A 24,876-nucleotide genomic window follows, 5' to 3' on the forward strand; every position below is an offset into this window, starting at 1 on the left:
TCATTTTTTAAAACCATTCCTGAAAGACGTCCTATCCTATCTTCGTGATACGACAGATTTTATCAACAAAGTCGAATCAATGAATTTTGAGACAGGAAGTCACATCCTTTTTACTCTCGATGTAGTTTCGCTCTACACCTAGATACCACAGGATGACGGGCTAGCTAGATTTTTACTTCCAAATGAAAGGAGTAGCAATGGTTTGTCCTTTTGCCTCTGAGCTGTCAGTTTTATACATGGCCAAACTTGAAGAAAAGTTCATTTATAATAGCAACCCATTTTTAGAACGTATTTCTAATTGGGTTCGCTATAAAGATAACATATTCCTGGTATGGACCGGAAATGATCAACATTTGCTCCAATTTCATGGATCTCTAAATGCAAGGTCAGCTGATATTAAATTCAGCTTGAATTATGCCATGGAAAGAATGGCCTTTATGGATGTAGAGGTTTATTCCTCAGAATACAGGCTGGTAACAACTCTTTACAAAAAGTCAACTGATAGAAATAAAGCACTACATTTCACAAGCAACCATCCACGCAGTTTACGGGAAAATCTACCCTTTGGTTGATTTCTAAGGATCAAGCGTAATTGCTCCTTTAAGGATGAGTACATGTGCCATGCCAACAAATTGTTGGAAAGATTAATGGACCGAGGGTATCCTAAAAAGCTTCAGAAAAATGCCATGAAAAGAGCATAGTAGACACCACGTGAGACTCTACTGCATAAGAAAGATAAACCACCAACAGACAAAGTTGTTTGCGTGACAACCTTTTGCCCCAATTCCAATTTATTGAAAAAAAACATAAATCAGAATTGCCATTTGATTGAAAATCTTGACCCATCATTCGCAACATACCCGCTGTTTGCTTTGAAAAAAAAGGAGCATTTCAAACCAAATAGTACGGGCTGCATTACCAAGAATTCCACTAAAGAATACCCTACGTGACCAAATGGGGTTACCTCTAATTGTAGGACACCACAAATGTGGAACTTGTACTTGCTGTGATAAATTATTGAAGGTGGTCTGTTTTCCCATAAAATTAGAAATTGGAAACATAAGGCTTACACCATTTGTAAGACCAAAAATGTAGTTTATGGCATTTTATGCCCTTGCCCTAAACTATACATTGGCAAAACTAATCAAGAGGTTCGCCACAGGATTACCCCACATAAATCAAGAATCAAGAAAAATGTACAGTCAGCTCCATTGGTTACCCATTGGAAGAGCAACAACATCCAAGAAAAGGATTTGACATGAACAATAATTTCTAAAGTCGAACAAAACCCTCGAGGAGGTGATTTAGATCAAAAATTGATCCAACGAGAAGCTTTGCTTATAGTAAAATTCAATACAGCTGTATGCGGCCTGAATGAATGAATTATCAGAAATGTGTAGATTGTAAGAACAGATGTCACCCGTATCCGCGATTTGAACACAGCCCTTGAGGGCAAGATGTGATTTTCCCAATTGACATAAAAATATGGATAGCGAGCTATGAGCAGATGAACACTCCCGTTTGATTACATCGGAACATCTAACTAATAAAGTTCATTGGTTTCAAACTTTGAGTCGAGAATTATATTTCCCACAATTCGACCGCAGTCCAGCTATCCACTTTGTTTCCGCGCACCATGAAGTATAAAAACGCAGAAGCCGGAAGAGATCGGAGCAGCAACACCTCCGACTGCGATTGATTCCAGGCATTTGAATAAGGAGCATGAAGTAGCTACAATCACGAAAGGTAAGAGAAGACCTCTTACGGTCATGTAACGGAACCATTGTGGTTCAAAGGTGGTGTACAACTGAATGGGAGTTAGGGGTTAGAGAACCCAACAGGAAGCCATCTCTGGTCTATTGCACGGTTGAGGGAGGAGTGTAATCTTTAAGGCTAATTTCTTGTCTACACCAAGTGCAACATAGTAACATAAAGTATAATTTTTTAGATACAGCTTGTTCTTCAAAGTGGAAGAAAACAGTCCACGGATATAAAATGAATCTTTAAGGTACGTCAGAACTACCATTATAGACCTCATAAAAAATCAGGAAAGCCAGTCGACCAAAGCACTGACTGCACGTCTTTTTTAAATCGTAGGCGTGCCTTTTTTCACCACTACCAATCATGAATACAGACAGGTCCTTCGGACAATGAGTACTTTCCTAAAAATCCCTTTTTAAAAATACTTTCTACCATGTATTACTCACTGTGGACGTGACAAAACAATCCTCAGACTTTGTTTTCTTTCACTATCTGTTTTATGTTTGGTCTCCTAAATTAGAACTCAAGAGAGAACTCCTAACTGATCCTAGAGCGAGAGCAGCTGATCTCGTAGAATAGGTAAGCAAGCTGCATTGAAACTGATCTTCCTGAAGGAGTGCAGTCTTTTGACTGGACATTTTTTAAAGTTTCTTTTAGTTTTCCCCTACTTTTTAGTGTCTGGTCCTGAAGAGAACCCCTGTTAAATCGCAATTTACAAATGTGAACATCACCGGCGCCATCTTGCCTAACAAGAGCCATTGTTCGCACGTAAACGGCATCCATTTTAGGTGCCGCGGCCATCTCGCGCTTTGCAAGTCACCCACGATTCACCCTGACCTCGCAACCATCCCCGGTGCCCTGTTTCAGCATGACCAAATGCACTAAGGTCATAAAACTTTGTCCTCGTGACAAGACCCTGGAGCCACTTCCCACCCTAAACACGTTTGTCCTTTCATCCTCCAGGCCCTTCTGATAACTCCCAACTGCACCTGGACACTCGATCCAGTCCCAGGCTATAAACCAAGCCCTGCGGACGTAGTTTATATCCCCCACACAGCAGGACTTGTTGCACAAACAGAAATGCTTGATCTTATCACTTGCATAACCCTAAGATATGACCGATCACACACATTTACTGATCCTGTCGGAATGTCCAGCTGCGAGATATCAATCACTAATTAAGACCCGGGTGGGGGACGACAAACTGTTGGGACTATGTGAGAACCGGCTGGGGGCGGGAATTCCTAGGATGTTTGACCACCAATAAAGTTACTGTAAACTGTATAAAAAGGGGAGCAGCGAAGAAGTTGTTAGAACACCTCCTGAAGACATCCCTTGTGTCAGACCTGATGTGTTCTCCTCTGGAGCAATAAACCTGTTCTTGCTTTCCAGTTACCAGCGCCTGCCTCTTTATTTTGGTAACTATCGATATTTGGAATTAGAGACGTCTTGCGCCAAACATCATTGGCATTCATTAGAGATTGGCTGTTTTTCCACACCCCCAGCCAGTAATTGTGGGGTTTGAAACGCGTCTACCCTGTTGTTGTTTTGTAAAAACAAGTGTGATTAAAAACATGACTTTTCTGCCTGCCTGGTTGGATAACTATGTAAATAATGTGCAATAATTGGTGCATTGCAGGGATTGTTTTTGAAAAGAACCCACACTGTTTTTGGTTTGCTCAAATTGATAAGCTCTTGTTAAAAAGTGTTCAAATGAAGGGCTACCCTGCTTGATCAAAGGTTGTTTTGTTATATGTTACATGTTTTGTCCTAGTCATGTCTATGAGTCATTCATATTGATGTTGTCTATATATGTTGTATTGACCTTAATTCATTGACAGTTTTGTTAGGTCATAAGATGTTTTTCTGGTGTGTTGCGTACAAATTTGGAATTAGGATATATGTAATTCTTGAATGATGAATGGAAAAATAAAATCGAAATAGGGTGACATTGATTTGTTTTTTTTTGTACCCTTTAGATTTGTTCTTGAAGGAATTATCAGTATAGGCAAGGCGATAGTTTTGTTGATATGAGGCTCAGCCTTACTGATTAGAGGCAAACCCTCCATTGTTAGAGACATTTAGAAAAACAGCATTTTTCTACTCTTAGCCTTGTGTGCCTGCAACGTGTCTCCTATACGCGTATGGGTTGGGTGGCAGCTGGACTTTGTGCATTCCCTTTAGACAGCCACACACAAAGGGAGCTTAGGTGTGACTGAGTGGCCATCCACATCCTGATAGGCCATCTTGGGCAGGATGGGAGAGAGTAGCTGACACTTACACCTGAAAAGGCTGTGTCCTGTCACCACACAAATGACTTCATACCTCCATGGAGTGAGTCTGGAGCCAGAGCTGTAAGGGAGGACCTCTGTGCACTCCAAATTCCCTCTTTGAAGTCTCTTCCACTTCAAAGGCACAACTGGGTATACGTACTGGGGCTCTGACCCCACCAAATGACATACTACTGGACCTGTGAAGAATCCCCGCCAAGAGGAAAGACTGCTTTGCTGCTACAAGGACTGCCCCTCTGCTGGACTGCAGCTCTTGAAGAACTGCTTTTTCTGCTGTAATTTTATGCTGCCATGCTGCCTTCTACTCTTTTCCTTGCTGAGGAAGGACTGAACCCAGAGTTAGTCCCTCCAACGGCAAGCTGGCTTGGCCCCTGTTCTAAGTCTCAGGGACATCATGTACTACTCATCCACCAGCAACAGCACCTGGACTTTGCTCCAACTGTTGCCCTGCCAAGTGGTGTCCATCCAGTCCTGCACACTTGGAAGTGGGTATAAATGGCTGCAACTGTTAAAAATCCATGGATCAACAACGTTGCACTGATCGGAACCGGCGCATCTCCCTTGACACCAATGCATTGCTGCTGCTGCACGGACCACAGATTTTGCATTGCAGATTACGCTGTGCATCACCTCCAGTTCCTGACACATCACCTACATCCTGTGGGTTGATGATCATGCATCGCTGATTTGCACGGCTTGACAATGATGCTTCACCTTTGATCCAGCAGTTCAAAACAGACCCTTAGTTTTTTGCATCTCGACTCTGTTGACAACACATCCCAGATACTTTTGAGCAGGCCAAGGATGGTCCTTGTATTCCACCTGCACTTCAATGCAGTCAGCCAGAACTTTTGGATTTACCTAGTTCAAGCATGACCAGATGTCTCCGGTTAGCCCTTAAAGCTTTTAAGCACTACATTTTCAGTTATTCTGTAAAAATTCTGATCTTGTTTTGTTCATAAAAACATAAGCTATTTTGCTAAACTGGTGTAGTGTCTTTTTATGATGTTTTCACTGTGTTAGTGTTTGAAGTGTTGCACAAATACTTTACACATTGCCTCAAGTTAAGCCTGCCTGCTCTGTGCCAAGCTACCAGAGGGTGAGCAAAGGCTAACTCATGTTGTGTATATGACGTACCCTGACTAGGATTGTGGTTCCTACTTGGTCAGGGTACATACCTCTGTAAACCAGAAACACAATTTCTAACAGGTACTTTATGTTATATGTATTTGTAAATCTAACTATCACCCATGGGGGTATCCTGCTCTGAGCAGAGGTGTATACCTAGCCCTGCATAAGGTAGGTTGGTTCATTGAAAAGCATGGTCTTCAGCTTCTTCTTGAATTCTAGAAGAGAGGAGTAGGCTCTGATGTGGAGTTGGGGGTCGCTCCATGCTTTAGGAGCTTTGTAAGAGATCACCCATCCTCCTGTTCTGTGTAAGCAAGAAAGGTGTGTGAGTGGGAGTCCTGTGGAGCGGATGTGTCTGGGTGGTTGGTGGAAGGACATGCAACTGTTTAGGTAGGTGGAACCAGAATTGTGTGGTGTCCTGAATGTGTGTTTGAGGAGTTTGAATTGAGCATGTTTGTGTATCGGGAGCCAGTGTAGTTTCCTGAGGTGTGGAGTGATGTGAGCTCTGTGTAGGAGGTTGAGGGTGAGTCTAGCTGCCGAGTTCTGGAGGGTTTGTAGACTTCTAGTGAGTTGCTTGGTGATCCCAGCATAGAGGTTGTTCCCATAGTCCAACCTGCTGGTGATTTGGGCGTTTTAAAAGTGTTGGAAGCCATGTGAAGATCTTCCTAAGCATCAGAAAAGCAGGATGTTGTGACAGAATTGACTTGTCCAGTCATGTCCAGTTATTATTATTATTATGTTTCTTATATAGCGCCTGAATCGACCCCCGAAGGGGTATCTCCGCGCTTGCCTTGGGAACCCGTCCTGGCTTTTCCCTGTGAGATAGCCCCTACAGGGCATCCCCAAGGTTAAAGCCAGGCATCCCGCTGCGGGGGGGCCGTTGTGGAGATTAAGCAAGCTTAATGCCCAGAGTTGCAGAGTGTGAACCCATGATTCGGTCAGGCACCGAAGCGAGAATTATCGAGTCCATGGACATTTGAGCTCAAGACCCTGCCGCGTTGGGAATTGAACCCTGGTCCCGGGTCTGACCTCTGCTTCAGGGTCTGCCTGCTCTAACCAGTGAGCCACACTTCTCCACTGTTTGCTGTTGATGATTATTCAGAGGGTCCAGGAATGGGTTCTGGGTGTGAGAATGTGTCGGGGTCATTGGAGGCGTTGAGGATGGGTTTTAGTGCTTCGCTGATCGGTAGGAGTTCCTTAATGGTAGGGTCAAAAGTCAGATGAGACCCCAAGTGGATGATCTTCATGGTTGCAGCAATTTCAACATTGGTGACGCAGGCCACAAGTTCAGGGTTTGTTCAACGGTCGTGAAGGGAAATTGAATTGCAATAGTGATGGGATCTGTTTGAGGTATGAACGTGCAGTATATGGACGTAATTTTGTTACAGAAGAATTTCAAGAGCTTGTTACAAAGGTTTTGTAATGGGGTGATGTTGCTGGAGGCGGCAGGAGCTGTAGTGAAATCTTTGATGATGGTGAAGATGTTGTTGCTGTTGCTAGTGCTGGCAGTGATGCGATCTGGAAGAGCTGTGCAATTGGTGTTCTGTATCTGCTGGTGGTTGCATCATAGGGCTGATTTGAAAATGTTGTTTTTAGCGGTGTCTTGACTTATTCTCCATTTGCCCTCCAGTTACTTGCAGTGGCATTTCATCAGCCTGCGTTCCTCTATGAACCAGCTGGTCTGTGGTCGGGCTATTGAGGTTGGGTTATACTTGAGGGTAGCCAGCGTGTTGGAGCATGTGGTGATGAAGCTGTTGAGGTTCTTAATGAAATTCAGCAAGTTGCAAGTGTCCTTATACCAGTGCTGGGAGAGGGCAGAAGCCCACTCCTCTTCTGAGAAGCCTTTTCAGCTGTTGAAGGCAGTTCCGGTAGTGGAAGGTTTGTGATGGTGCAGGATAGGTATGCTGAAACTGATGAGGGCGTGGTCAGTCTAAGCATAGTTGCTGGCTTGTTGACTGTGATGTTGCTGATTGAAGAGAAAATCGGGTCCAATCTGAGTGGCTGCTTTTGTTAACATGCTGGGTGAGGCCAAGGGTTTTGAGGTTTTCTACAATGGCCGTAGATGCTGGGTTGGTGCAATCTTCTAGGTTAAAGTTAAGGTCTCAGAGGAGTAGAAAGGTGCTGGTGTTAATGATGAGGGGGGTGACGAAGTCAGTAATGTCGCTGGTAAAACTGGTGCAGGATCCTGGTGGACAGTATACCAAGGTTCCGCCAATGAGAAATTGTCTGTAATGTGCATTTTCAACATGAGATGCTCCATGCAACTGGTGGGGGTTTCTGTGTAGGTGGTGCAGTTGATGCTATCTTTGAAAATAATGGCAACTCCACCTCCTGGCTTGAGCCGATGGTCTTGCCTAACGATCATTTAGCCAGCGGGCATAGCTATTGCAAAATTGGGTACCTAGGTTGGGTTAGCCAAGTTTTCGTGAAAAAGGGCAGCTTGCAAGGGTGGTCATGCAGTAGGTCCCAAATCTCTGTGGCATGTTTGGTACGTGAGCAAGTTTTGAGGATCACGCATGCAAGTGTGGAGTTTTGTTTGGGTGGTGCTTGGTCTGTGTGAGCGGGTGGCTGGTTTGTGTGAGTGTGAGTGAGTAGGGTGCTCTTTGTGCTGGAGTGGTGGGTGTAGGAGAATGCATGAGACTTCGTAGAATTCGCATGTGAATGCTCCTTTCATGTTGTGTGGTGCGGTGTGGCTGCAGTGTGATTAGCAGTGGCCGGGGTTAAGAGCAAGGAAGAGCACAGCTGGGTATCAGTGTGTACGGTGGAGAAGCAGGGATTCTGGAGCTGGGTGCGGTCCAGGCTGAGTGCATCCGCTGCACGTCCCCACTACAGCCACCAGTAATGAGTTCTGGGAGGAAGGAGGAGCCCAGGGTACAGTAGGTGAGAATCCAATGATGTCACTTCAGAGCAGATGAACGCTGAGAAATACAGTGATGTTACTTCCTATGCAGGTGGGCATAATATTACACAATTCAGTTGATTTAGGAAGCTCATATTTGTACCCTGTTTTCATGGTTGCACATTGTGCTATTCTGCCGCTGGATGACTCTCTCCTTATCTCTCCAAACTGCAATAAGTTGTAAAGTTTACTTTGCAAGTCTAAAACACTGTTTTGATAGAACCTTTTATGCCATGCATCTTCTTACTTTGTAGTCACAATAAGAAAGGAAGTGTGCTCACTGGGTGAAAGTTGCTTAGACATTTGGGATCAGATCATTCTTTAGGAGCAGGGTGACTTGCCATATTTTAAGGCAGTTTGGAACTTCTATTTGAGACAAAGATAAGTTGGTCAGGCTTGCCCAGTATGGGTTGAGGTGACTGCTGATTTCATTTAATCTCAAGTAAGAAATTTGATTAATAAAGTAAGACAAATGTGTGGTATCTAAATTGTTGAATTTTTTTTTTTTCCTTGCTTCCTTTGAAAGTGTTCCAGGACATACTTCTCTGTTCTGTTCTTAATATAGGATAAGCTTTTGTTTTATGTGAAGGGTAGGGAAAACTTTAACTTACACATTTTCTCAATGAAGAAATTTGAAAATTCTTCACATCTTTCATTTGATTTATTGATATCCAGCAACGGGATGGCCTTGTTAGATCTTTTAGGAGGTTTCTTACTTTGACCAATTGATATCTGAATAGTTAGGCTTGTGCCTTGAAGATGTCATTCTTGCATTTCTTTCCTCTTGATGCGTAGACTGGTCAGGCTTAGAGTTCATTCATTTTTTATGCCAAACCTTTTCCAAGGCTCTGACTTTCTTTGCGTGATAATTCTGCTGGCTGTTTGGATCACCAGATACACATCTTATATACTAAGCATTGCCTTGCATGCTCAGGAATAGTCTCAAATATGCTACCACAGTCTTATACGTCAAGACACTGTCATTGTATATATACAAGTACTGATCCTAATGCCCAGGTGCAGCCTTGAAGCCTTGAAGGCCCAGGGGTATACTGATTTCACATGTATAACAATAAAGTCCCATGTACAGTTTCATATGCCAATTTACATTCTAACATGCTGAGGTACTGCCATCATAACACTGGGTAAATCATCTGCTAGTGGTGATTTACTCTTCTCAGGCATTCACTTAGCACAGCCATTGTATGCCATGATGCACTTCTCATGCATCACATCATATGTCAGGAATTTTTCTCTTATGCATCCACGGCCGGTAGTGGGAGTACATGCAGGGCGGTGATTTGGGGAGGGGAGGGTAAGGGTGGGGGGTAGTAATGTATGGATTACTGAGTTTTACAGGTAAGTAAACATTTAAATAAATGAAACCAATTTTGTTGCGCGCACTGCATCGCATTTGGGGATGCAGTGCACTTAACAAAATTCGTTTTATTTATTTAAATGTTTACTTACCTGTAAAACTCCATAATCCATACATTACTACCTCCCACGCTGCCCCTCCCCACTTCACCGCTCTGCAGGTACTCCCACTGCTGGCCGCGGCTGCTCATATGCCCACAGAAAGGCATCTCATGTCAGCGCTTAGGTACAGCCTCATATGTCCAAGTGCAGCTATTACATTTTATTTGTAGCCTCAAATATTCTTTTGTAGCCCTCACATGCCAGGTACAATTTCCCATGTTTAGCTATGCCCACTCCTTGTCAAGTGGATTCTCCAATGTTCAGGTATTGCCTTCTTGGGCAGGTTCAACATTTTTGCCACTCTATAGCCAAAATATTTCCAGACACAATGTCATATGCCCAATTTCAACCTCCACAGGCCATACAATGTATCAGATGTCTGACAATCCTCATCCTAGACCAGATTAAGGCACAAATGACTAGGAGTGTCCTCAAAAGTCCATCTACAGTCATACCTGCATAGGAAGAACTTAGAATGCCGAGAGACATCCAAGCAGGTCCAGGTAATCTCGTTATATGCCTAAGTAAATAAATATAAAATAAGTCCAGTTGCAATCTAATAGCAACGTTAAATTGGGCAGTAGGTAATAATAATATGTTATTTTAAACTGTTGTGATGTGGTAGAAATGCTAAATGAATTACCATATAAACAATCCAATAATATCAATAATCCAAATATAACCAGAATGAGCCTTGCATCCCAAAGGACAATCGCCTTAAACCATCTACACTACCATAAGTGAAGGCATTGCCAACATATGTTAGATGCTGGCTGCCATTAGGTGCCAGGCCCCTTCGATGCTGATGACGGCTGGGAGCCGTCATGGCATACAGTGCACGTGTGCTGATGACGGCTCCCAGCCGTCATGACCACGCCTGCGATCGGAATGTGCCACACAGGAGCGGAATTCCGGCCGCGGGCAAGGGGTTAACATACTTAGATATTATTTTTATTTTATGTCAGTTGTAGTATTATAACCCATGCTACTGACATAATATGTTAGGTGCAAATTTATATTCCTAGCTTAAGTCATCATACTCCCAGATACTGTTTCATGTAAGTAGGTGCAACCTTATATAACAAGGCATGGTCTTATGTGAGTTGGCACAGCCTCATATGCTCACAAGCAGCTATGAAATGGCAGCTACAGCTCCATTTTGCCAACTATGTTGTGGAAAGTTACAGAAATCATATGACAAGAACTAACATTGTATTCTAGATGTAGTACCTTATATGCTAGGAATCAGGGCAGTCATGGAGAGGCAAAGGAGAGAGAGGGAGACATTGCGAGACAGTAACAGGGAGCCAAAGAATGAGAGAGAAGGAGTAGCCAAAGCCATTGAAGAAGTCTAGCCATGACACACTGGGGATGTGATTGGATGCTGCCACATGAGAATTTTAATTAGTGTGTTACAGGATGCTAGAGCACTAACTAGATGTATTAAATAATGATTGCAATATTTTATTCCAAGTCTATTTGTGCAACAACTGTTCCATTATGGCCAATTCATGCTACCATTGTAGACATTATGGTAATAAGGTAGCAGCACATCGCACTTGTGCCCCACACCGCTGCTGTATGTGGTGATAAAGACAAATAAGGGTTCACGTATGTCCCGAGGGGAGCAGATACCGTGAGTGGCACTAAAGTCACCACCACAACTAGGGTGGCAGTTAAGTTAACACAACACAACTATTCAGCAGCATAATATCCAATATTCAGATTGCTTATTTTGATTTCGACTGAGAAATGACACCATTTGATGGAGTCTACTTCTTGTAAATTGTTCTTTTGCTATTCATTGACCTCATGAATTTACAACAAATATACTTAGCAACTGACTAATTTTGCAGCTATATTGTGACCAAATGAGAAGATCCAGTGCTGGTCTACTGTAGTTTATGGCATATTTCTATCTGTGTTAGTCTACCAAAGTTGGTAGATCATGGTAGCTGCTTTGCTGCAGTTGATGGCTAGTCTCGTAAAGTCTCTACAGGGTTTCATACTGTAGTGTTTGTTACAAGATATTAGGTAAGCATGGTCCTTATTCTATGAATATGTTGCTCATATGAACCCTGGAAGGAGGAACGTTTGAAAGAACTGGACCAGGGTACGGTTCCCAACGGCAGTAGATCTCCACCAGTTGACCCAATGGAATGGCTACCTGATCGTGGAGTGATTAACATTCCAGCGAAAGGAAGTAGTCTTTAGAAGCAATGCCACTGGATTGCAGACTCTTGTTATGAACCCATTGAGAAGTTTTATAAGTCCATGCTATGTGCAAATATCAAGTTCTAAATGTTGGTAGGTTGCATCGAAGATCAAATTCACATGGCGCGACCCAGCAATTCTGGCAAAGGGAGTCACTGTTATTCCATCCGCAGGTAATTACTGATTAACATAAGTTATGCCGGAGCACATCGGCTTATGTTACCTTACCTGTTTTGTTCTGTTCAATCATACCCTTACTTGAGCCATTTATATAAACATCTGTGTCATCAGCAGTTTTAATGGATAACGGAGTTAGTCTCCCAGTTGCAAAGCACGTAAAGATTGTAGAGAAGCCAAAATAGCTGTCTTAGACAGACTGCAGTGAAAACAAGGTGTTGCTCTGATTTCCAAGTCACCAATTTTTAGATACCAAATTCACAATAGATCCTTAACAAAAAACTGGCTTGCAAAGAGCATAATTAGGTTCCACTGCAGCAGACCATCTTGCTGCATGACAATAAAGAATTCTTGAAGATGGTTACAGATAGCCCTTATTCCATTCCCATAGCCCTAAAATTGATATTCCACAAATCTTCTGTTTCAGCTAGTTTTCATTTTTGTATTGTCATCCCTAGGATTGTAAATTTGGTTCTCCAGAACAAGATAGTTCTATTCCAACATAGAGCAATAGGTGTAGTTGCTTTGCATTTAATATAGAATAGGTCTTTAAAGCTCTCTGGGTTCGCAAAATGGACAGTCCCTAGCCTTGACTGAGTATCACTAGATATGTACACATCTAATATTGAGGTCTGGGCGCCATGTGTACTACAGTTAATTAATTCATGAATGCAACATGCTTCCCCATCACATTCTTGACTCTATGCACGAATGTTGCATTTTTCTACTAATAACTCACATGATCTTCCCTTAAAATACTACCTTATCTGTCTTATCAATTTCATCCCAAAAAATAATTTAACAAATTGCATAACTAGATCACTGAGCATGGTATGTTATGTTATAGAATGTTTTGTAGCGCGCTCTATTACTCGCGAGTATCCTGGCGCGTGAAGGTATGTGAGGAGAGCAGAAGCAGAAGGCGGTGGGAGCAGTTAGGTAGTTAAGTTAAACAAATTAGTTTTTAGGCCTTTCTTGAATTGGGCAATATTCTGAGATGCGCGGAGGTGGAAGGGGAGTGCATTCCAGGCTCTGGCTGCATTAACGGATATAGACTGGCCCCCCAGCCTAGCATACTTGAATCTAGGAAGGACCATCCTACACTGATTGGCTGATCTGAGGCAGCGATTAGGGACATACATAGAGAAGCGTTTTTCAGGTAAAGTGGCCCTAGCTCATGCGTCGCTCTGAAAGAGAGGACCAGCGATTTAAACAAAATACGCTGTGCCACCGGGAGCCAGTGAAGACTACACAGGTGGGAGCGGACGCTAGACCTCCTAGGAGTATTAAAGAGGAGTCTAGCTACCGCATTCTGAACCACCTGGAGTTTTTTGATCAGATTGATGGAAGGCCACTGAACAAAGCATTGGCGTAATCGAGCCTAGATAGAATGAGGGCACGCGCCACTGTCTCTTTAGCTTCCTTTGGAAGTAGAGGAAACCTGTAAGTTTTTTAATATGGTTCTCAAATTTTAAATTATCTCCGAACCAAATACCCAGATTCTTAGCCGGGCCTCCCATAGATTTGGGGCAGGGAATATCAGGTGGCCATAGATGATCTCTAAAGTTGCTGGGGAAGGTTCCAAAAAAGAGGACTTCAGACTTTTCCTCATTGCACTTTAACTGTGCAAGTGCGAGCCAGCGAAAAACAGAAGAGAGACAGAGCTGAACAGCTGACGTATCCAAATTGTCACCTGGCCAGGTAAACAGAAGTTGGGTATCGTCAGCGTAGGCAATTATTTTTGCCCCCAGATGCTCAGCTAAATAGATCAGAGGGGTCAGGTAAACATTAAAAAGCAAGGGTCTAGGTGTAAACCTAAGCGGAACTCCAGCAGAGAGTATTCTCGGCAAGGACGCATGTGGTGGCATCCAGACCTGCTGAGTCCTATTGTTCAGGAATGACGTCAGGTATGATGTTAGAGAAGCAACCTGGGAAGCAACCTGGGTTCCAGAAAGGTCCACCTATAACCAAGTGCAAGGTATATGGGTTTGTCTCGTTAAGCGGTTGGCAGAAAAGAAAATCTAGTAAGGCACACTACAGATGAGTTGAGGTATTATCTTATTTTTCATTTGACCTTTTCACAAACTAGTACCGGCAGAATAGAATGTCGTTTGAGACACTTGTATAAGCTGGGTGTTTAGGCAGGATTCTAGGGGTTGGCTTTCCCTTGGTTTCTGTTGTTCAAACCGATCTTTTCTTCTCCCTCTCTTTTCCAGGTGCTGTGTTGGACAGGATACACCCTTGAAAAAATCAGCAGAAAAATATGGTAACAAGTCGCAGCATTGGATAGTATTGGGTATTTCCTCCTTTTCTCCCCTAGTTCCTCCTTTCTTCCCAGTTTCTTAGAACATGAGAGCTTAGTCTTCTATCTCCATATATCTATTTAGGCCAACTAAGATGACAAATTCTCTTTGTTTTGCTACTTTTAGGGTTCTTTCATTTTCAACTCACAAAACAATTCTTATTAAACGTGTTGATAATAAGGGGGTTCAATTATCAAAAGTAAATTCTCTTGGTGAACACCATGCTTTCATCTAGTATCATAAAACAACACCTTAAAGGTCGTACAATCCTCTATACCAGTCTTAAAAAGGGACCAGCACGACAATTACTAATAATCAAATGTTAATATTAGTCATATCAGATAATTCATTCATATTCATAAAAAACATCAATGAAAATCAATTAAAACAAGTAAAAAAGTATTTTAACACAAACGAGGGAGACCACACATAAAACATGCACGTTTTTTATCAGCAATATGTAATTTGTAGGAATCAACAGAAAGTGCCTTATTTTGAGAGTTTCTTCAACATACAACAGTATGTTTTTCTGGATCAATTAGTAAGGATGAGGTACTCTCCAGCGCAGAACAGTGAGGATACTCCCATAATTAAGACCATGGGTCTTTTTTAGACCAGCGTCCAAGAAGGGGACAAATAATAAATCACAATCAAGGAAGGGGACAACACATGAGGATCCCCCCTCAACAAGAATTCCTGAAAACCATGAATCAAAAATATTGGCAATACATTTTTTTCCATAATTAATCAATCTAAAAGGAACCTGAAAAGGGATTTAGCTTTGCCCCTACTACTAATGTTAATAAATTTCCCTTGGAGAAGGACCTTAAAGCCGTTTTTAGAAAAATAAGACTTCTAAGAATTTTTGAGACTAGGGGATACACAAATGAAGAGAATATCTCAGGCCTTAAACCAAAATCCACGTTCACTCCCCTAATCCATCAGGTTAACAAAAATGTTGATACTTTTGAAAGGGTAGTGGAGTGTAAAGTGCATAAAGCAGTTGAGGAATCATTTCCAGACTCAAATAATATAAGCAGGGAACTTAGGGATGCGATCCTCTCCCTAAAAAATGATTGTACTTTCACTATCAAACCTGCAGATAAGGGAAGGGGTAGTGATTTTTTATACAGGCGATATTGTATTTATCTGAAATGGTTCCTCTGAACAGTTATAAGAGTTTCCAGAATGGTTAAATCTAGGTGACCCTAACTTAAAATTTACTGCACATTACAGTAATGACAAGTTTCATTTTTTGGATTTTGGAGGTGGAACTTTTTACCAAACCAACAAATAAGAATACCCTCCTACATTATACTAGTTACCACCCGAAGGCTCCAAAGGACAACATCCCATTTGGGCAATTCCTTCGTCACTAGAGGATTTTTATAAACACTCGGACACTCTAAAGATTCAAGTTAAGGATTGTGGCTACCCTAACAAACTGATTAAGCATGATTTTAAAAGAGCACGATTCTATGATTGGGATAGCATGCTGACGGATGCTGGCAAAAACAAAAAAAGAATCAGAACTTGAACAAATGTATTGTATTTGTCAGCCAATTTTCAGAAATCAGCAATTGGATTAAAATATTGTGAACTCAAATTGGAATATTTTAAACAATAAGTAATTAGAGAGGCACCTCTTTGATTTTAAACAGAACAATAACTTACAGAATGCACTAGTCCATACCTATATAGAGAAAAAATCCTTTCAACAAAATACTATCCTGGAGACAGGAGCTGTTGGAAACCATAAATGCGGCGGGTGCGCTATTTGCGCACATTGCATAGTGTAGAAAATGATCACATATAGTTGCCGAACATTGATAGCAAAAGATCTCAATAACTGTAGGATCAGAAACATTGTTTATTTTCTAATATGTCCTTGTGGCTTGGGATATGTGGGTGTGACAGCTCATTATCTGAGGGTGCGATTATTAAAGCACAATCCTGCACTCAAGACTAATAAAGAGAATGCCCCCCCTGGTGGAAAATGTTAAGAAAGCTGGACATAACCTTTATGGATATCCGGTGGTTTATTCTGGAAAAAATATTTGGAAAAATGTATGTATCGATGTTTGTATTTTTTAAGGATTCTGTACTGTTATTATGAATTTTATGGTTTACTTGCTGTAAAACCGAATAAAGTTTTATGAAATGAAATGAAATATTTGGAAACAAAAGAGGTGGTAATCTTTAATTGAAACTAAAAAATAGAGAGCAATGGTATATTTCCATCTTAGATACTGTGAGAAAAGGGTTAAATACAAAAGAAGACTGGATGAAATCAATCAAATAATTGACCTATAGTGCAGGATAAGTAACAGAACAATGCAGATAACCATAGAACGATTAAAATATATGAAAGGTTTTTTTTACTACAAAACTGCGCCAACCTTACTTCACTTTCTTCCTTTTTGAAAAAATTGCTTTTAAGAAAAGAAAACAATCCTTTTAAACATATATATATATATTTGGTTAAAATAGTATTAAACCCTATAGGGGATTTGAGGCACCCCTATAGGTTACATTTAAGTAAACACCAAGAGACATCCTATTGATAATAACAATAATTTGGTTAGAATGCCCTATGTGGGATTTGAGGCACTCCTACAAACTGTGCTTAAACAGACTTCAGGAGGCACCCAATTGATTGTAGCAATAATATCACTGTTATCAATGAGGAGAGAGTGAGTCTGAAGTCATACAGGCACCATTATTGTATCAGCCGGCGTTGAGCGGTTGCGTCAATCGGATGTTAACATAAGGATCTTTGTTTCCTGTTTTAAGTTTCCTCTTTTTTCGTCTATTTCTTTTATAGATTTTTTAACTATATATTAGAAAGGAACATTGTATACGTCTACCATACTCTCGATATGACGCAGGGTTTGATGCCATTGTAATCTGCATTTCCTGGTTCATGAACAGTTTACTCATAGACCTCTGGTCATGATACCACTTTGTCAGATGCTGTGATTTCATTTATATGAGAGTTACGTCTTTACCTATATTATGATGGAGACTTACCATATGAACTCTGTTTGAGATGGAAAGAAGACAGGACATATGCAGTAAGCACGCGAAGCCGTAGTAAGTAATCCATGGCAAATTTAAATCTTAAGGTTCGGACCGATACGTGGGCGGTTCACAAGCTTAACAGCTTTCGTGAGCTATTATTGATATTTAGGCTGTAGCAATATCTACTTGAGCCTGGCTATATTGTTTGGCTGCATGCACAGTACCTAGAATGATTTTTTGGAATCTATACTAGTGGTCTCTTTGTAAGCTGCCCTACAAGTGGACTTTTAAAATTCATAGATATTATATTTGTATACTCGATATTGGATCCGCCAAGTTGGATTCTTTAATCTTGGTGTTGTATTGATTTCACATTATTCAATGTACTATTTTTAGAGGTAGTACAAACTATGGGATTATCGTCGAACATGTAGACATAAATTAGTTGTCTTTCACTACCACAGTGTTTTTGATTATTCATTTGAATAGAAATACCGGCAGACATCTGGATCGTGGTGCTGGTATACAGTAATTGCAGGTGGAAGGCTTTTCAGCTCCCTGGCTACCATCCTAGAACTAGAAACTAGTACCCTACAACCCGGATCAGAGGTAGGTGACATCTTTGTTTCCTCTTTCCATCTAATGTAACGAGGGCTGGATATATAGTTGCAAGCCCGGTTGTCAGTTTTCTCCTTAAATAGAAGAATTCTGTCCTACTGTCAAGGAGTATCAGCTTTATTCACTGATTGATTATGATCTCTGAGATCCTACTATATATATCATATATTTGTCATGTCATTTTTATCAATAACATGTAAAATATGGCCTCATATGTGTAAGAGTACGAGTCCTTATACTATTCTTTTAGGGTCTTCTCTCATATGGAATTTGCTTCTCCTATAAAGCTTTGACTGACCAGCAGAGAATTCCCTATCAATATTTTTACCTACGACTACTGGAAAATTACTGCTATTCGAGCTGTAGTTTATAAGGTATGTTCAGTGAAGGTTGCTTCCTAATAGATTTTTTGGAAACATGTATAGATAGATTTGATACCTTTATTTTATTTTTACTCTTATTCAGGATTCAAACCTGTTTCTATAAATTAAAGAACTGTTTCCACAGAACCTCACCTTATTATGTATTAGGTGAGTTGATGACATTGCGATTTAAGACTGAATGAGTATGAATGTAGTGTTGGGCTGCTTGTTGGTGGTCTGTGTATTTCAGTTATGATGGGGCTCCACAGACAATTACTCTAATTATAGCTTAAAACAACTATAGAATCAAGGTTCTCCAGGTATGGATTCTGTTAACAATATGTATTGTTTGATTTGGAAAATTTAAACATTGAAATAAGATTGTTATTTGTCATGTTTTGATATGTATTATGTCCTAAATTAAATTTGGCCTGAATTGATATTTGTCTTATGTTTTTACACAGGAAAGATTTGTCCTGAAGAAGGTGGTTGTATTTTTCTTACCCACTGAAATGCCTCGACGCCTGCTGTTGATACATTTAAGGAACTCTCCAAACTACGCACTTTCTGTTGATTCCTACAAATTAACTCTTGCTGATGACAAATGTGTATGTCTATGTGTGGTCTCCCTTGTTTGTTTGAAAAGACATTTTACTTGTTTTTAATTGATTTTAATTGATGGTTTTTATGAAAAATGTGATGATTAGTAATTGTCGTGCTGGTCCCTTTGAAGACTGGTATAGAGGATCCTATGATCTTTAAGGTGTTGTTGTATGAGAATAGATGAATGCATGGTGTTTGACAAGAGAATTTACTTTTGATAATTGAATCATACTGGGAACCTTCAGCTAGATTCATCATTGTCCCGTTTTGCGAGTCCTTAATAGCGAATATTAAGGAATTGCTATTAAGGACTTGCAAAACGGGATTGATGTAGGAATCGCTAAATAAATTGCGATTCCTACACATTCCTTATTTGCGCAAATAAGGATGCGATTTCAAGGCTGCCAGGGGTGTCCAAAGGACACCCTGTAGCACCCCTGAAATGAAAATGTAGACTGATGTTTCGCACACACAAGTCCAAAGGAGATGTGTGTGTGTAACATACAACTGAGAAAAATGCACAAAAGTGCATTTTTCTCAGTTTTCGCTATTTACCACGAAGTCAGACTTCGCGGTTAATAGCGGCCAAAAATAGCGATTTTGCAATTTTTAAATGCTTCTTGAATTGCATTTAAGGAATCTCTAATTGAGATTCCTTAAATGCAATTATTCGCAAATATGCGATTTCTAAAAATGGGAGTTTTGCATTTGGGATGATGAATCCCAAATGCAAAAATAGCGCTCGCAAAGGGCCAGATTCTCAAAATCTGGCCCTTTGCGAGCCGTTTTCGGCTTGATGAATCTGGCCGCCTGTCTCTTGGATTAGTGGGGTCTCTCTCTTTGATATTCACAATATTAGGGAAGGACAAACAAATAAAAAATATGACAACTAAACAAACAAATTAAGGTTTAAATCTCAACCTATATTCTGAGTTACTTTTCTGTTCCTCAATATGAAGAATAAGGATAGTGTTTAGTTCTGGGTTTCAATGGACCATAATCCTATCTTATCTCACTAAGGGCCATATGTAGGTGGGCCAATACCTGTCGGTAAGGGTGAAATTCATTAAATTTCACCGTTACCGACCGGTATTTAGGCATTTGAAATGTAGGGAGGATTCGGTATTAAGGAATCGGTAAATACCTTAATTCCGATTCCTTATGGCCTTGCATTTAAGGAATCGGTTACTATGGTTCTATCCCACCATTTGATATAAAGTTCTCTTGGTTAGCCCACCTGGAATGCTCATATATTTATTGTGTTGTTCTTTATCTCTGCCACTGCCCCATCTGCCTAGCTTTCCAGTCTCCATTTTAAGCAGCCCAGATTTCCGACAATTATTATTCCTCTACTTAACGCCAGCCATCTGGACCCACTGCTGGCTTCAGCTGCCCTTGCCTACCGGTATACTATTATAGCTAGTACTGTATCATATAGTTAATGAAAATGTGGAATTATTAAGTCTTGCACTGATGTTAGTGGAATCTTTAAGCGCAGTAGAGACCATTAAAAGTCATGTAAATAAGTAAATAACAGTATCTTGAAAGGCAGTAAAGGCAGGGCAAGATCAATATATAGATGTGATAAAGCATTGGGTTTCCTTATTATTCCTCGTTTCTTGCATTCATTTTGAAGTGACAGCTTCAGCGGTGGGGGATTGGGTATTAAAAGTCTGAGGTGTGTTTCTCCTCCTGCAGTGGTAACAGTGAACAACAAACAGCATTCAGGCCACCACCCAAGACCTCTAGCTGCGGCAGCCAACTGGAATCTGCTCATGGAGAGGAGACGGCAGCCCTCGCAGGAGCTACTTGAAGCTCCTGGCGACATTCTTGCAACCGACCACAGAGACCCCACGCCCTGAGTTGCTTCTTCACGTCTTCTCATCTATTGCACTGTATACAAGTGGTAAGCTTCTGCAGCGGGCCTAGCATTGTCTGCAGTGCTCTGATGCCTCAGTGCGCTTCAGTGTGCCTTGGTGTCACTATTGGCAACTGCCCGGGGGAAGATGAAGTATGGAATCTGCTCCTGCAGAGGAGAAGGCAGCCCTCGCAGGAGCTACTTGAAGCTCCCAGTGGCATATTTGCTTCCTGCCACCTTATTGCCCTTTTCATCTCCCATTCACCACATTGAATGTCATTCTAGCAAGATTAAAAAACTGATGTCAAAGCATTGGTATATGGTACAACATGATAAAATACTTAAGGAATGGTTCATGGAAAAATCCTTGTTTGTGCACGCACAAATTAGAAATCTGAGAGCTATCATAATGTATGCAGTGAAGAAGCCAATGCCTTAATAGTGGGAGTTGCATCAGTGTGACTGATGGAAAAAAATGATATCTGTCTCTCCCCCTCACAGTCTGGGGCTGGGGAAAATAAACCTTACTTAAGGGTATTCTGATTGGTAAAGTAGTTCCATCATTTATACCATAAGGTGTACATGCAGACTGTATCATGATGGTCTAACTACAAGAAAAACAAAATTATGCTGGAAAGAGAATACATCGAATATTAGAATGCAAAGTGCTACATCATCACTGGGGAGACATTAAAAAGCAAAAATCACTCTTCTTTCATAATACTGATTTTAAGAAATATATAAAGTACAGTAGCTATCAGAGAAAGGTGATAGGATTGTTATTTTATGTAGACGTAAAAATTACTTTCATCCCACTTTAGTGGTTACCTAAAAAAAGCATTCACAGCCTATCGGATGGTCATGCATGTCTCGAAGGACTTACTTCCATCCTGGAAACACTCCCACCAGACGGAGCATTGTCGACTCTGTGGGTACAAAACTGAAACCCTAACCCACCTTTTCTGTTATTACCAAGCACTGACAGGACAGCGACGACGATATCTGAAATCCACTTTTAATGAGCTAAACTTTCGCTCCTGCAGACACGCAGTTACAAGCTGGCTGGGAGGTTCATCCACAATCCTGGCATGCCGAGGTGTCAAATTCATGGCCGAGGTGAGAAAATCCTTAGAACAATTTGAGCAGGGGGAACATTGATGCGGAGGGCCATCGGGGATACCTTTACCCCAGGGACCCAAACAGGGATCACAAACAGAGACTCTGAGACGGTCTGCGGAGTGCTCGTGGAAGTTGTTTTTAATTGTACTGTTTTCAATTGTATTAAGATCAAGAAGCCATAACCGCAGAAACATTTTATAACCTTGTACTGTTATTTTATCATGTGAATTTTGTAATAATTTTAATTAATTATGCAATAAATCTTTGACTATTGTCTCCTACTGAATTAATAAACTGGATATAACCATTAAACAACAGAAGGTTAAACTATAAATGTTTAATACAAGGAAATTGTTAAGATCTAGAAACCATTTGTTTGCAAGTAATACAGGAGATGTTGCAGTGCAAGCGTGGTAAAATGTTATTATTATATGCTTAATCTCCTTACAAGAATTTGAGTTTGTCTTTATTCGATCATAAATAATCATAAAAGACACATATAACAATACAAATAATTAAACTTCATGGTAGGTATTTTGTTTTAAAAAAACATATTAAACATATCCTCGTGGAATTCTGTTAAAATTCTAGGCCTATGTCAACAATAAAATGATCATAAATCCTTTCCTACTAAAAACAAATAAAAAAACATTATGTCTATTTACACAGGTTATGGCTAGACCTTCATTCTTATGAGCAGGATATATCAGAAAAGACTAAAACACAGTACACTCAACACAACCATGTTACGTAGAACCTTGCAAACAAATCCTTCTAAGGGCCCACGTCCAGCTCCAAGATTTAGCCATAGCAGTAACTATGACTTCACTAGTATCAGTTTTTAAGATACGCAAAGCCGTTTGACAAGATCTTGTTCCTATTATAGCACAAACCAGCTTAAGCCATTTATGACGAGGGCTCTTTTATGCAGGGCATACAAACAGAACATCTGGTAAGGTCTCTTCCTCACATGGGCAGAGGTGACATTTTGTTTCTTGATTGATCACCCCACTTTTTAGTAAAAGATTTTAGGGGGAGAGAGCCCACTCTTAATTGGTGATAGAGTTTCCTGTCACCAGGGCTCGTGATGGTATCCCAATAAGCCTCCAGCCTATATTCAATTTTGTGATCCAGAAAGAGACCTGTTAGGGAAGCACCATTAATCAGAGACTTTTGGCTGACCATGTCCCTGTATATGGCTTTAAAATGTATTTTTGAAGGGAAAGAATCCCTTCAGGGTCCTCCACAAATGGATGAGACCCATAGCCAATAGAGTGGCCTTAATCTTTTGTAACAATGTGATTTTGTTGGATTTATCAGCTTCTCTAATATACTTAACTGCTCGTGCATAAGGAGCTAACTCCGGGGTGGTCCATAGTCTTCGCCAATAGGCAAGAGGTCAGAAGCCCTCAGCCTCCTCAAAAGAAACACAACCCAAATCTGCAACTAAGGGTCTAAGAGGTGTGGATTGAGGAAGGCCGGTCAAGCCCTCAGAAACTTGTTCTGAGCTTGGACTAATGGAACTAGATTTTCGAAGCCCCAAATTTCAGCTCCATAAATAATAGAAGCTCTAACCTTCCCTTGGTAAATAGAGCTGGAGCAACTGGTTTGGTTTGGGATCGCCGGTGTTCTGTTAAGAGGGCCCCTGCTAGTTGGTTGCGCCTCAAGACCAACAGATCCATCTGTGCCTTTCAGTTCAACCTTTTGCCCATAGTAACGCCCAGATATGTAAAGGAGTCAGTTTGTTCCAGGTACGAATTATTAATTTCTACTCTAGCTTTCACATGTTTTTGTTTAGGCAAGACCATGAACTTGATCTTGTCAACATTGACTACAAGGTCGTGGTCTTTACAAAAAAGACTAAATCGGTCGAGGGCTCTTTGCAGACCAACTTGTGTTTTAGACAAAATTAGAATATCGTCTGCAAACAATAAAAGAGGAACCCTCGATCCTGCAAGAGTAGGAGCGTCCGTAGGATAATAGGTGTAGTATGAGATAACATTATTTATGAACAATGAGAAGAGGGTACGAGCGAGAACACGTCCCTGCCTAACTCCCTAGTTCACGGGGAAACGATCTGTTAGCTCACCCTGTTGACCCCATCAGACTTGGGCATAGGTAGATTCATGTAATTTTATGATGAAAAATAAGATCTCAGCGGGCATCCCTGATTCCTTAAGACTGTCTCATAGCTTGTTACGGGGGACTAGATCAAATGCAGATTTAAGATCTATAAATGCTGCATACAGGGTCCCTCCAACTAGGATCACTGTATTCCAGTATATTAACAAGAATGTAAAGACTTGGTCGATAGTGCTAACATGGGAATGAAATCCTGCTTGATAGGTGGAAGAATTTCGTTATCATCAATCCAAATATTAACCATGTATAGCACTAATCTGGCCACCAGCTTTTGCATCGTGTCTATAAGGCTTATGGGACGATAATTAGAAGGGTTGTCACGATCCCCCCTTTTTGTTAATGGGGATAATTTCAGCCCCATGCCAGGAGTCCGGAATGGGGGCGCCTCTGGCCAAGCCATTCGCAAAAATAAAAATATATCTGATCCAATTCTCCAGATCAGATTAGAATAAGTCGGCTAGGATACAATACGGGCCCGGGGCCCTGTCTGCAGTTACCCCATCAAGGGCAAGCTCAATGTCCACTAGGGTAAATGTTAGGGCTTGATCCTGGGCTACACAATAGTACTGCCGTGGGCTATTTGCAGTGGATAAAAATTGGGTCTGGTAGTGTGCAACTGAAGAACCGGGTTTTAGAATTCAGCGGCGCCAGAGGCACGTCCAAAGTTTTCGGGTTCACCGGTCTTAGAATGCAGAGACACGGGATACTTCTCGGTGACGTCAAAGACCAAGTTTATTGGCTGCAACCAGGAACAGAGGTCTATGAAGCACAACACAGGTGGTTCGTCAGAGACTGTACAGTTTTCGTATTGCGAGACATCGTCTTTTATGCTCAAAATCACATTCCTGACTAGCATCAATTACTTACGAACTGTCCAATCACACAGTGACATGTCAAAGGA

The 24,876-nt window shown here is 41.1% G+C and overlaps 1 long non-coding RNA gene across 5 annotated transcripts in view; it reads left to right on the forward strand.

The window, feature by feature from the left end:
• Positions 1-22,110, forward strand: part of LOC147663582 (uncharacterized) — a 75,555-nt gene extending 53,445 nt beyond the window's left edge. Inside the window, exons 2-5 of one of the 5 annotated variants that reach the window (XR_015305286.1) lie at positions 14,166-18,265; positions 18,357-18,421; positions 18,718-18,861; positions 20,555-22,110. This is a non-coding gene — a long non-coding RNA (uncharacterized LOC147663582). Of the gene's footprint in view, positions 1-14,165; positions 18,862-20,554 lie in introns of all 5 variants that reach the window. The other 4 variants (XR_015305288.1, XR_015305285.1, XR_015305287.1 and 1 more) reach the window with 4 other exon arrangements.
• Positions 22,111-24,876: the final 2,766 nt, after the last annotated feature.

The sequence above is a fragment of the Lissotriton vulgaris genome, unplaced genomic scaffold (genome assembly GCF_964263255.1).
Source record: "Lissotriton vulgaris unplaced genomic scaffold, aLisVul1.2 SCAFFOLD_497, whole genome shotgun sequence".
Classification (NCBI taxonomy): domain Eukaryota; kingdom Metazoa; phylum Chordata; class Amphibia; order Caudata; family Salamandridae; genus Lissotriton; species Lissotriton vulgaris.